At 44.1% G+C, this 14,321-nt stretch overlaps 1 protein-coding gene across 1 annotated transcript in view; it reads right to left on the minus strand.

Moving 5' to 3' along the window:
* LOC110088354 (uncharacterized) overlaps window positions 1-14,321 on the minus strand; it is a 90,991-nt gene that overhangs the window by 71,292 nt on the left and 5,378 nt on the right. The window lies entirely within an intron of this gene.

The raw sequence follows: 14,321 nt of genomic DNA on the forward strand, positions 1-14,321 counted from the left end.
GTAAGGTGGGTCAATCCAAGGTGTGCGAAGCCCAATGCACACCAAGCTGAAGTTATGGCTACTAAGAATGCTGTTTTTCAAGAGAGTAGGAGAGGGCAGGTCGCAAACAGCTCAAGTGATGGCTTCATGTGCTGATGCAACACCAGCTGAAGGGACCAAGCAAGTAATGGGGGGCGAGCCTGTGGAATTAAGTTCTGTAATCTCTTGAGAAATGGCTTCAATAATGGATGAGTGAAAAGAGAGGAGGAGCCTGAGGGACAAGATCTCTTGGTTGTAATGGCAGTAAGATAAACATTGATAGATGAGTAGGAACTTCATCCTTCAGGGATAAGAGAAAATAAAGCATTTCAGAGACATGGCAAGAAAGAAGGGAGGAGTCATTGTTGAGCAAAGTTAGAGAACTACGGCTCTTTGACATCATAGGTTTCCTTGTGTATGGTTTTCTTTATTAATTCCAGAGTGCAAGGATTCCGAAATTATATCTTCCATCCTATCAGATGGAAAGATTGGAGGGCTAGGTGATGGACGTGGTTGTGAGTTTGGGTCAGAAAATTTGATATGTTGCGGAGATGGAGGAATCTGCACTGGGAAAAATGAAGTAAGTTAGTAAACCAGGGTTGCTATGGCCACTGTAACAGGCAGACACAACATCACATGTCCGTCACAGCTGGGCAGTGAGTCATCAGCCTATGGTGTGATGGAGGGTGGAACTTAAGGGGAGGAGCTAGTATAAAAAGGGGGTGAAGAGTGTGTGAGGAGAGATTGGAGAGGAGAGTCTGAGCTGAGAGTTTAAAGTAATTAGTAGTTAGAGTGAGTGAGTGAGCCTGTCAGTGGAGATATAGTCTGTGTGAGCCAGAGTTTATTAACAGTGATTGATTAATTGATTCTTTACAAGTGATTTATTATTTATTTTTCTATAATCAATAAACCAGTTTTTGTTTTTAAAAGATATACTTGTCCTTTTATGATTTTTTAAGGATACGTTGGTGGCAGCAGAGGTTTTTGAAGTGAAGTAGCAATCACTCTGTGAAGTGTGAGGGTGGCTGTTACAATAAATTGGTGTCCAGTGTGTGGGATTCGAAGATCTAGTGAAGCCTTGTGTGGAAAGGTGCCCAGAGCAGGGTATTTTAGTCAGGGACGTCTGAGTGAACGCGTGGGTAACCTTCTAGGACTTGTCTCACACAGGAGAAAGTCTAGTAGAAGGGCGCTGAAGCTCAGACTGGGGACTAAGATAGGGAAGCTCTGTGGTGACCATTTCTGTGGAGAGTTGCCCAAAGCAAAAGCTGTGGCAGATTGGCTGGCTAGTCCTGAGTTTGGGGAAAACTCTGGGAGGACAAAGCGGAGCCAAGGGCAGTTAGGCTGAAGGAACTCAAAAGCAGGTGAACCTGGGACAAGGGGAAGCTGTGTGTGGTTAAGATTTGGTGCCTGAGACAGAAAGGAAAATTCTGTTTTGGCGGGAGGCCTAGCTGGGAGACTGAAGCCTGGTAACAGTAGCTAGCTTGCCAGTGCTGGTGGAGCAGCAACTTTATAACAGACTCACTGACAGGGAAAAAGTGTACTTTTTAAAATCAAGGCTTGTAAGTGGGAACAGAAGCCTAAGAAAAGGAAAATGCCCTTGACCAGGGGAAAGAAAGCTGAACAGAGGCCTTATGAGATGGCAGCTGGGTCAGACAGTGAGAATGGGTGTTACATACAGCACTGATGTTACCTGTCTGTCATGGGTTTGGAGGGAAAGTTCCATCCTATGGGGAGTGGAAGGCGGGACATCAGGAGGAGGGGCTGTACTGTATATATATGTGGAGCGTGTGTGGAGAAGTTGAGGAGAAGAAGCAGCAGCTGGGAAGAAGAAGCTGGTGTGGGAGTCTGTGTGTCAGACAGGGTACTACTGTGTGTCAGTCAGTACCAACCTGATAGGTTCAGGTGTCTGTTGGTTAGCCAGAACTGATAGGTTCAGGGTCTGTGCTTCAAGCTAAGTGTTCTGTGTGAACCAAACTGTGTGCATGTATGAATGAGACTAAGCCACGTTACTATATCTTATTCACCTGATCATTTTATTTTTCCCTGTGTGTGATTTAAATAAACCTTGTTCTTTTATTTGTTGAAAATCCATCCCTGGTCTGTGTGACTTCTTATAGGGAATGGTTGGTGGCAGCTTAGTTAACGTGTGGCAGATCCCAGTAGGTCTGGGTTTGTCACATTGATTGGTGTCCAGCGTGTGGGATACGACTGGTCCAGTTGTCCAGCGGTACAGCAAAGCCTTGGCAAGTGTGCCCAGAGCAAGGGGGGTCTAGTCAGGGACAATCTGAGAGCGCGTAGGTAATCTTCTAGGTGTGCCTCACGGGGGGGTGCACTAGTAGAAGAACGTGTAACCTCAGATTGGGGGCTAGATTAGGGAGCTCTGAGGCAACCTGTTTTTGGCGGGAAAAAAGCTGAGGCAAAACTGTAAAGTAGAAGTGAGTTAGCCTGCCTGCTGAGAGGCCCAGCAGAGGGGGGTAGACTCTAGCTCGCAACTGTTGCAAGTTAGTGCTGAAGGACAGCAGCAATCTATAGAGAAAGCTGGTTCTGAGGCAAAAGAAAAAAAAAGTGGTCGCTTTATTTTGAGGCTTGACTTTTGAAAGCAGCCTGTTCTGGGGGGGGGATTATGCCCTTGACTCGAAGCCAAATGGCAGAAATGGGTGAAGTGAAAGACCCCCAGGTTGACCAAGGTTCTGAGGAGGAATTTGGCTCAGTGCAAGGTGACAGCACGGGAGAACAGAACCCAGAACTCAGGAAAATGCTCATAGCCCAACAGCATGAACTGAGGATGAGGCAATTTGAAATGGAGGAAAGGGAAAGAGAAGAAAGATTAGAGAGAGAAAGAAGGGAGGAAAGGGAGAGGCAAAGACAATTTGAATTAGAGAGAGAGAGAGAGAGAATGGAGAGGGAAGAAAGAATGGAGAGAGAGAAAATTGCTCTGGAAAAAGAAAGGATGGCGTATGAGTTAAGAAAACTAGAACTGATGAATCAGAACAATAATAACAATAGGGATTCTGAGGGAGGCCAATTGTCTAAAGCTGACCTGAAGAAATTCCCTGTGTACCACAAGGGAGATTGTCCTGAGGTGTTCTTTTCCTTAGTGGAAAGAGCGTTTGTGGACTTCTCAGTAAGGGAAACTGAGAAGATGACCATCATGCGATCTTTAATCAGTGGCAGCCTTGCTGAAGTTTATTCAGAGATGCCACAGGAACTGATGAAAGATTTTGCAGAGTTTAAAAAACTGGTGTTTGCAAGACATGGGATAAATGCGGAACAGCTGAGGCAAAGATTCAGGTCAATCACCAAGAAACCAGAGCAGACTTTTACCCAAGTGGGGGCCCAATTGGTGAGGCTGCTAGAGAAATGGCTATCTCAGGAGGGGACAGAGACCTTTCAGCAGCTCAAAGACTTGATAGCACTGGAACAGTTCTATTCAGTCCTGCATGGGGAACTGAAATTCCAGGTGAGGGAAAGGAAACCGAAATCTGTGGCAGAAGCAGCCGAGATCGCAGATTTTATTTCCCAAATAAGAAAGCCCTTGGGTGAGGGGAAAGCGATGGGGAAACCTAAAGAAACCTACAGCAAGTACTCTCAGGGACCAGGGAAAAGCCAGCAAGGGGGAGGGGCCCATGGTGAAGGGAGGCCCTCAGACATGAAACCAAGACCTCAGATTTTGGAGGGAAAACCAAAACAAGATGAGAGAGACTCAAAATACAGCAGAAAATGTTATTTCTGTCAGGGAAAGGGCCATCTAATCTCAGAGTGTGAGAAATTAAAGCAGCTAAAAGGAATTGTGCCTCAGGATTCGAGTGGAACCAAACCAAAAGCTGTGTTCTGTGTCCAGAAAGAGCAAGGCTCATTGTCACTGAGGGAGCCTGTTGCCATGGCTACTCAATCTGGAACGGCTACATCTGCTGATCAGGCTGAGGAAAATGGTCCTCTTGTGGAGGTCAAGCGATGCTTCCTCGTGAGAACAGATTCACAGTTGTTTGAGACAGCAGGGGTGGACGTAGGAATACTTGACCATCAGTATCGGGGGCTGCGGGACACTTGTTCTCAGGTGACCCTGTGCCATCCAGATATTATTCCTAGGGAATATGTAATCCCAAATGAGAGCATGAAGGTGGCAGGGATTGAGGGGCAGGTGATCTCACTGCCAGTAGCGGAGGTACCTGTGAACTTTCAAGGCTGGAGGGGAGTTTGGCAGCTAGCGATTTCATCGACTCTGCCAGCAGCCGTGCTCGTGGGAAATGACCTGGCTGAACATGTGAAACGGGTGCTGGTGATTACACGTTCACAAGCCACCACGGGGACAGTTCAGGGGGGTAATGATGAGCCCGAGACGGAAGCAGGTGGGGGGAGTTCAGAAGCTGTGGTGGAAACCTTAACCACAGACAGCCGATTTGGCCAAGAGCAAAAGGCAGACGCCACTCTCCAAAAGTGTTTTGAACAGGTGACTGACGCCCAGCTAACACCTGAAACCCCAGTGAGATTTCTAGAGGAAAAGGGGATTTTGTATAGAGAGACCCTGAGGAATATCTCAAAAGGGGGAGATGGGATCAGAAGTCAGCTAGTGGTACCTGAAAAGTATCGCCCCATGATCTTACAAAGGGGGCACTCTGACATGTTTGCTGCGCACTTAGGGGTGAACAAAACACAGCAGAGAATCACACAGAATTTTTACTGGCCTGACATAGGGAAGCAGATCAGGGAGTTCTGTAAACAATGTGATGTGTGTCAAAGGCAGGGGAATAGCCGCGACAGGACCAAAGCAAAGTTGTGCCCTTTGCCTGTGATTGACACTCCGTTCAAATGCATAGGGGTGGATATTGTGGGACCTTTGCCCAAGGCCACAAAGAGGGGGAACAGGTTCATTCTCACCATTGTGGACCATGCCACGAGGTACCCTGAAGCCATTCCCTTGTCTAACATTGAAACTAACACAGTGGCAGATGCCTTGGTGGGGTATATGTCCAGGATGGGATTTGCCTCAGAAATAATCACAGATTTGGGAGCATCATTTACATCGAAGCTCATGAAACGCTTATGGCAAATCTGTGGAATTAAGCACAAGGAAACCACTGCCTATCACCCTGAAAGTAATGGGTTAACTGAGAAGTTCAATGGGACTCTAATGCGCATGATTAGGGCTTACTTGGCAGAGAATCCAAACAATTGGGACCAGAAGCTGCAATCCCTTTTGTTTGCGTATCGATCAGTGCCACAAGCCAGTACCGGGTTCAGTCCATTTGAACTTTTATTTGGGAGAAGGGTGAAAGGGCCCCTGGATCTGATCAAACAAAATTGGGAGCAGATCACCCAGGATGACCCACAAGATGTTGTGACATACATAGACACCTTGATGAATGACCTAAAGAGAAACCTAGAACTGGCAGCAGAAAACCTGCAAGCTCAGAAGGTCAGACAGAAAACATGGTATGACCACAAAGCTAGAGAGAGGCACTTTGACCCAGGGGAGGAAGTGCTGTGGCCTAGGCCCTGCAAAGAGAGCAAGTGTCAGCTGGGTAGCCCAGAAATAAAATACTTGGGTCACATGGTAGGGGGAGGAGTGATAAAACCCCTAGAGGCCAAAATAGAAGCCGTTCGTGATTGGCCTAGACCCAACACCAAGAAAAAAGTCAAATCATTTCTTGGGTTGGTGGGCTACTACAGAAAGTTCATCCCGAGGTTTAGCGAGATTGCGGCTCCGCTGACCGATTTGACGAGGAAGAAGACTGATGACCGCATCCCGTGGACCAGCGACTGTGAGGAGGCGTTCCAGAGGTTGAAGCAGGCGCTAATCAACTATCCAGTGCTGCGTGCTCCAGACTTCGACCGGGAGTTCATCATCTACACCGATGCGTCTAACAGCGGGGTAGGAGCAGTTCTTTGCCAGGAGGATGAGAATGGTGACCAGCATCCAGTGTCCTACCTGAGTAGGAAACTCCAGAAAGGTGAGAGACATTTGGCAACCGTGGAGAAGGAGTGTTTGGCCATAGTCTACGCGATCCAGAAGACCAAGCCTTACATCTGGGGAAGACATTTTGTTCTGTGCACTGACCATTCACCACTGCAATGGTTAAAGACAATGAAAACCCACAATAGCAAACTTATGAGGTGGGCTTTAAACTTGCAAGACTATGACTTTGAAGTGAAGGTGGTCAGAGGGTCAGTGAACTGTGTTGCTGACGCCTTGTCAAGAAGACCTGAAGATTGAAGACGGCGAAAGAAACATGGACTATGTATATATATTGGTGACCAAAAAGTTAAATGTACCTGGTTTTTTTGAATTTGGTTTGTATGAATAAAGGTAACTTGATGTAATGTATATGGTAAATGTTTAAATGCCTAATTGATATGGTTAACTTAGAATGTAAGTATAAGTAAGTATGATATTGTATGTATAACTGTTGTTGTGTGTTTTATCCAGGTTGTTTTTTGGGAAAAAGCACCTTAGCTTTCCCCCTACAAAACAACTTATAAAGAGGGGAGGTGTTACATACAGCACTGATGTTACCTGTCTGTCATGGGTTTGGAGGGAAAGTTCCATCCTATGGGGAGTGGAAGGCGGGACATCAGGAGGAGGGGCTGTACTGTATATATATGTGGAGCGTGTGTGGAGAAGTTGAGGAGAAGAAGCAGCAGCTGGGAAGAAGAAGCTGGTGTGGGAGTCTGTGTGTCAGACAGGGTACTACTGTGTGTCAGTCAGTACCAACCTGATAGGTTCAGGTGTCTGTTGGTTAGCCAGAACTGATAGGTTCAGGGTCTGTGCTTCAAGCTAAGTGTTCTGTGTGAACCAAACTGTGTGCATGTATGAATGAGACTAAGCCACGTTACTATATCTTATTCACCTGATCATTTTATTTTTCCCTGTGTGTGATTTAAATAAACCTTGTTCTTTTATTTGTTGAAAATCCATCCCTGGTCTGTGTGACTTCTTATAGGGAATGGTTGGTGGCAGCTTAGTTAACATGTGGCAGATCCCAGTAGGTCTGGGTTTGTCACAATGGGGATGTGGAGGAAGGATTTACCTCAGCTCAGGAGGGAGAGTCCTCAAAGGAAGACCCAGTAGAATTTAAGAAATGGAAATTTGAGCTGGAGATGAAGGCCAAAGCCCAAGTTGAGGAAAGGGCCTTTCAATTAGAGAAAGAGAAAATGGAGAGGGAAGAAAGACTAGAGAGAGAACGTACGTCTTTTGAACTCATGAGGCTAGAATTGTTAAATCAAAACAATAATAACAACAGAGGAGACAACTCTGAGGGAAATCAGTTATCTAAAGCAGATCTAAAGAAATTCCCAACTTTTAGAAAAGGAGATGATCCAGAATCATTCCTTGTGATGTTTGAAAGAGCGTGTGAAGATTTCCAAGTGAGGGAATCTGAAAAGATGATTATATTGAGATCCCAAATTAGTGGAGTCCTCGCTGAAATATACGCGGAGATGCCAACTGAATTAATCTAAGATTACACTGAATTCAAAAAGTTAGTGTTTGCCAGGTATGGCATAAACGCAGAACATCTGAGGCAAAAGTTCAGATCACTAACTAAGAAACCTGATGAATCCTACTCACAATTGGGGGCAAACTTGTCCAGATGTTTGGAAAAATGGCTGTTGCAAGAGAGGGTTAAAACAATTCAGCAGCTGAAGGATATTATGGGATTAGAACAGTTTTATTCCCTCTTACATGGTGAACTAAAATATTTGGTCAAGGACAAGAGACCCAAAAATTTGAAAGAAGCAGGACAGGTTGCTGATTTCATCTCCCAGATAAGAAAAACCAGCTTTTCTCGGGGGCAAAGTATGAGGAAAACTTGGGAGGATTCTAATAAATCTCCTAGAGGACAGTTTAAAGACCAGCAGAGGGTTGGCGGCCATTTTGTGGGAAAAGCCTCAGAACAGAGCCAAGCCAGAGGGCAAAATTTGGAGGGAAAGTAGTAAAAGGGGCTGGAAATGAACAATGGAGTGCTCAGACTTGCTTCAAATGTAATGAGAAAGGTCACATTGCGTCCCAGTGTGGTAAAGGCAGAGTAACTAAAGAATTTTTACCACAGAAAGTAAATTTAAGCAAGCCTAAAGCTGTTTTCTGTGTCCAGCAGGGACAAGTTGATACAATAGGTGAGCAGTCACTAGCCATGGCAACGCCGGCAGAGCTATCTTCTCCAGATGAGGAGAGTGAATCTAGTATTCCTTTGGCTGAGATCAGGCACTGCTTTTTGATTAGAACAGATCACAAATTATTTGAAACGGCTGGGGACAATATTGGTATTTTAGATAACAACTACATGACGCTGAAAGATTCCTGCTCACACGTGACCTTATGTCATCCAGACATTGTATCACACAAATACATTTTACCAGAAGAACACATGGGAGTGAAAGGAATAGGACAAGAAACTATTATCTTGCCAGTGGCTGAAGTGCCAATTCGTTATTGGGGATGGCAGGGAAATTGGCGTGTAGGAATTTCCTCACAGTTGCCATCGGCTGTGTTAATTGGTACAGACCTCACTGAGCATGTTAAGAGAGTTCTGGTTATAATACGTTCACAACATGAGCAGACAGAGACCGATGAAGGAAAAAGTGACAGTCAGGGGGTAGAAATGACTGACAATAAAAACACCGCTGAGATATTTACACTTGATTTGCCACAACACAATACTTTTTCCCAAGAACAGCAGGCAGATCCCACATTAAAAAGCTGCTTTGAGAAAGTGTCTGGAATACAGTTAACCCCTGAAACACCTGAAAGATTCCACATTAAACAGGGTTTACTGTACAGAGAAACACTGGTAAACCCCTTGAAAGAGGGAGAAGATATTCAAAAGCAGTTGGTAGTGCCCGTAAAATACCGCCAGATGATATTAGAACGGGGACATTCTGACATATTTGCTGCACATCTAGGGATCAATAAAACCAAACAAAGAATAACGCAAAACTTCTATGGGCCAGAGATAGGAAAGCAGATTAAAAGTTTCTGCCAGAGTTGTGATATTTGCCAGAGACAGGGTAATAACCGGGACAAAACAAAGGCAAAGTTGTGCCCATTACCCATAATCTCTACCCCATTTCAATGTATTGGCGTGGATATTATAGGGCCGTTGCCTAGGGTCACGAAAAGATTTATCCTAACTATTGTGGACCATGCCACACGATACCCAGAGGCTATTCCCCTTAGTAATATTGAGACTCACACAGTGGCTGATGCCCTGCTGAGTTATATGAGTCGAATGGGCTTTGCTTCAGAGATCGTGACTGCCCCAGGAACATCTTTCACCTCAAAGCTCATGCAGAGACTATGGCAAATATGTGGTATCAAACACTTAAGTACTTCCCCATATCATCCACAATTTAACGGGTTAACAGAAAAATTTAATGGCACCCTGAGGCGCATGATTAGGGCCTATTCTGCTGAAGACCCTAATAATTGGGACCAGAGGGAAGCGAGTGTGATGAGATGGGTTTTTAAGATTAAAATCTTTTAAAGGCATATGGGTTTTGTAATTATGAAGTGAGCCAGAGAGGTTCCATTTTGTTTCTTTGTATATAATATCTGTGCTATGCTGACAAGTTGTTTTCCAGGCGAGCAGAGACAGTGTTATTCTGAAGGCCTGAGAAGGACTCTGTGTGATTAGATAATTGGAAATTGTTGTGACTCTTTGAGACACCACCGTAACCCAAATAACATCTGGTGTGTATGAGAAAGAATTCATGTGATGTAACAGGACTGTTTGCCTAGTAACGAACTGTGATTGGATGACATCGTGGGAAGGTGCATTAGGCCCTTGCCAGTTACTCTTGAAAAAGGAACTTTTTACCTATGGACTTGGTCTTTCCAAGACCGACCTTTCAGTGATTCGTGACCTACATTTCAGCCATATGGGACTTACCCTGATGTCTTGAGAGAGAGTTTGGTGGCCTACCTACATGGACTGGTTTCTATGCTTGGCTGGATTACTTTTGGGACTTATGGGATTTTACTTAAGGACTATGCATGGACTATTTTCTATGGACTGTTCTATGGAATATTCTTTATGGACTTCTTTTCTTGGAATACTCCATATGGACTATGCTCTTGTAATTTTGTAAGGACTATGGTATATTTACTGGATTTTTCTTTTCTAAGGACTATGGGACATATAATGGATTTTTACTTTTGTTTAGGGATTTTTATTCTATAGGATCATTGAGGACTATAGCCTTTTCATAACCAACTTGGATTAACTTGTTTTTACTAATGATTTCCTAGACTGGAATTGTTTTTATTCATCTCAATGGCTTTTTGGGTTTTTGAATACTTTTATATTTTTCATGTTTTCTTTGCCTCACTACATCTGTGTAACTAAACAGCACAATGCTAGTTTATTTGTTTTGGTTTAATTTGGCTTTGAATATCTAGTAACATGCTTTTTCTTTAATAAAATAAAGATTATAAAACTCATTTGGTTTCCTGAACAGTACACTTGTCATAGGGTCATCTGAGAGTGCTGCCTCGGCCTAGCTTACTTAGAGTCCTGTCAGTGGTGCAAGTTAAGTCTAAGGACTACAAAGCCCACTTGACTTTTTCACAATAATATCTGAGAGTACTAGGGTGTTCTTATGTGGGCAGACTTGTGAGAAGGAGTGTTGTAGCATGGCTGGCTGAATTGGACTCTTTCAGCTCATTTTAGCATGTGCAAACTCCTGATTGCTCTCTGTCCAAGCGTACACGTGTGTTTTCGAACCCGTGTTCGTCACAGCGAGTACCTTGACAGATGGTACAACACTAACCTCTGATTACCCTGAGAAATCTGGGACTGACTGAGATCTGATATATGGAGATGGAGTGCAGTCAATAGAGCATGTTCAGAGTGCTTTCACACTTACACTTCCACCAGGAGGCCAGGAATCACCCTCTGCGGCTGAAATCGTTACAGTATCAGCAAAGAGCCTGCAGAGAGATGTTTCCATGGTTACGCAGCTGGAGAGTGTTGTTTGAGCTGATCTAGTGCTTGTGAAAGCCCCAACTAAAATTGGTTTAAATCAAGAGCAGCTAAATGAATTAAAAGATGTGGTTACAAAGTACTAACCTGTTTTCCCTAACAAGCTTGGGTTAGTCAAGGGAGTGGTGCACAAGTGAGATACAGGATATGCACCCCCCACAAGCAGGGATTCCATACAGAGTCACTGGGACATATGTTGGCAAAGTGCAGCAAAAATTAAAGGCAGTAGGGCTAACAGTGAAAGCAGGCAAATGCCAGCTGGGTAGCCCTGAAATGAAGTACTTAAGTCATGTGGTAAGGGGAGGTGTAATCAAACCCCTGGAAGCAAAAGTAGATGTGATAAATAGTTGGCCTAGACCCACCACCAAGAAGAAAGTTAGATCTTTTCTTGCGCTGGTAGGCTACTATAGGAGATTTATCCCTAGGTTCAGCGAGATAGAAGCACCAATGACAGAACCGATGTGCAAGAAGAGTGCTGACAGCATCCAGTGGTCCAGAAGCTGCGAGGAGGCGTTTGGGAAGCTGAAGGAGGCGTTAATCACCACCCCCGTGTTGCGAACGCCAGACTTCGATCGTGAGTTTACCGTCTTCACAGATGCGTCCAACTCCGGGTTAGGAGCCGTGCTGTGCCAGAGTGACGACTGCGGAGACCTTCATCCGGTTGCCTACCTGAGCAAGAAGCTACAGAAAGGGGAGAAACACCTGTCCACCATCGAGAAGGAGTGTCTTGCCATTTTGTTTGCGGTCCAGAAACTGAAACCATACATTTGGGGAAGACATTTCATCCTCTGTACTGACCACTCCCCACTGTTGTGGCTAAGGACTATGAAGGCCAACAACAGTAAACTGATGAGGTGGGCTTTGATCTTGCAGGACTTTGACTTTGAGGTTCGAGTGGTCAAAGGAACTCAGAACTCTGCTGCAGATGCCCTCTATAGACGACCCGACGACTGAAGATGGGAAAGAAAAATTTGGACTCTAAGAATGGTTGAAAGTGTCTATAAGTTTCATAATGGTGATTACTGCGAAGTGAGTAAAGTTAATGAACATTAATTATAAAATATAAAGTGATAAGGTAAAGTATATTGTTGGAATTCATAAAAATGCTTAGAGTATAAGGAATGTTAATTGTTTAAAGTGTTTTACAGTAATAAGAAGGAAAAGTGTTATACTGTATGACTTTTTCTGCTATTGAACTGTTAAACATTTTGGGTAAGTGTGCGTGTAATGGTGGGGTAATGTAATTTTTGTATATTGCTCCTCGTTGTTTTTGGAGAAATGCACTTTAGCTTTCCCCCACAAAACAACTTATTAAGGGGGGAGGTATTGTAATGGGCAGACATAACATCACATGTCCGTCACAGCTGGGCAGTTAGTCATCAGCCTATGGTGTGATGGAAGGTGGAACTTAAGGGGAGGAGCTAGTATAAAAAGGGGGGTGAAGAGTGTGTGAGGAGAGATTGGAGAGGAGAGTCTGAGCTGAGAGTTTAAAGTGATTAGTAGTTAGAGTGAGTGAGTGAGCCTGTCAGTGGAGATATAGTCTGTGTGAGCCAGAGTTTATTAACAGTGATTGATTAATTGATTCTTTACAAGTGATTTATTATTTATTTTTCTATAATCAATAAACCAGTTTTTGTTTTTAAAAGATATACTTGTCCTTTTATGATTTTTTAAGGATACGTTGGTGGCAGCAGAGGTTTTTGAAGTGAAGTAGCAACCACTCTGTGAAGTGTGAGGGTGGCTGTTACAGCCACCAAGGGGTGATGAAAATGACTTTGGAGTTGCATTTGGAGACACAAGCTGTCATGATGATGGGATATGTGGTCAGAGAAATGGAAGATGGAGTCAGGTTCTGTGTGAAGACGATTTGAGAGACATTGTAAAGTGTTTTTCGAAGTGCTTTGAGAATGCCTTTCTGAAGACCATTACAGCGAAATAAGCCTGAAGGCCGAACTGAGAGGCCCATGGAAGACTCAACATTTCAAGCTAACTGGGGAAGAGATAAAACACCTGGACTTCCGTGGGAATAAGGGGAGGAGGAAGGTGTTACAGCCCCTTGAGTCTAATTGGTTAACAGCCAGAATTGTCAAGAAGAAGGGAGGAGTTAGAGAGTGTAGAAAATGGATGATGGGTGATGTGAAAGAGATTCAATGATTCAAGTATTGTTCTGTTCTGGATTTCGATTCCATGATGATGGGAGAGAAAGGAACTTGATTGAGAGAGGATGTAAGTAAAGAGAAAGTAAGAAGCGGGGTAGCCCACTGTAGCCCACCTTAGTAGTGTTTATTATTTTAATGGGAAACAGTTATTGATTTAACTGCAATGATCTCTGAATATATTCTATATGCTAAAGCGTGTGCAATATAAACTGATTCTATGAAACACTATTTTTCTAAGAAAAATTATAAAAATCCTTACAAAGGACTGGTCTCTTGAACAGCAGGGTCTGGCTACATCCAGGAGGTGGAGAGGGCCACAAACTAGTTATCTATAAGAGTCCTACCTAACTGAGCTATTGTGAGTTCTAAGGAATCACAAAGCCCATGTGTCTCTACTAGCAAAGCACTGGGTAAAAGTACAGTGGTGCCTCGCTTAACGGGCGACCCGTTTAACAACGAATCCGCATAGCGACTTTTTTGCGATCGTTTTTGCGATCGCATTGCGTTTTTTTTAATGGGAAAATATCGCTTTGCGATGATCGGTAAGCTGTTTCGCTTACCGATTTTCACATACCGATGATTTTCCAACAGCTGATCGGCGGTTCCAAAATGGCCACCAGGTTTTAAAAAATGGCCACTCACTGTGTTTTCGCCCGGATTCCTCGCTTACCGGGCAGCAAAAATTGCCGCCGTATGGAGGATTTTCGCTTAAAGATGAGTTTTTTGCCCATAGGGAACGCATTAAACGGGTTTTAATGCATTCCTATGGGCTTTTTATTTTCGCATAGTGACGAAATCGCTTTGCAGTGATTTTTGCTCCACGGATTATCGTCACTATGCGGGGCACCACTGTAAAGTGTTCTTTTAAGGACAGACTTGTTCAAAGGGCTTATGCTACACACTGCTGAGGTCTTGGGACTTGACCCAGCACAAAGGTGGTAGGTAAGTGCCTGTTGAACTCTGACCGAGTGCCAGGCACTCCTTAGGGAGGCCTTGTGCCCCACACTATGTTCTGAAGGATTCGTGTGAAGGGAGGGAACAAGTATAGAAGTCTTTCTCTGACACGTGAGCTCTTCAAGAGAAAAGTGCATTCACCTTGGTGCTCTGGCTGGATTGCAAATGTTCAGGGAATTTATAAGCAGCTATCTGCACCTTTCAGTTGGAAACA

This window comes from Pogona vitticeps, chromosome 5 (assembly GCF_051106095.1).
Source record: "Pogona vitticeps strain Pit_001003342236 chromosome 5, PviZW2.1, whole genome shotgun sequence".
Lineage (NCBI taxonomy): Eukaryota > Metazoa > Chordata > Lepidosauria > Squamata > Agamidae > Pogona > Pogona vitticeps.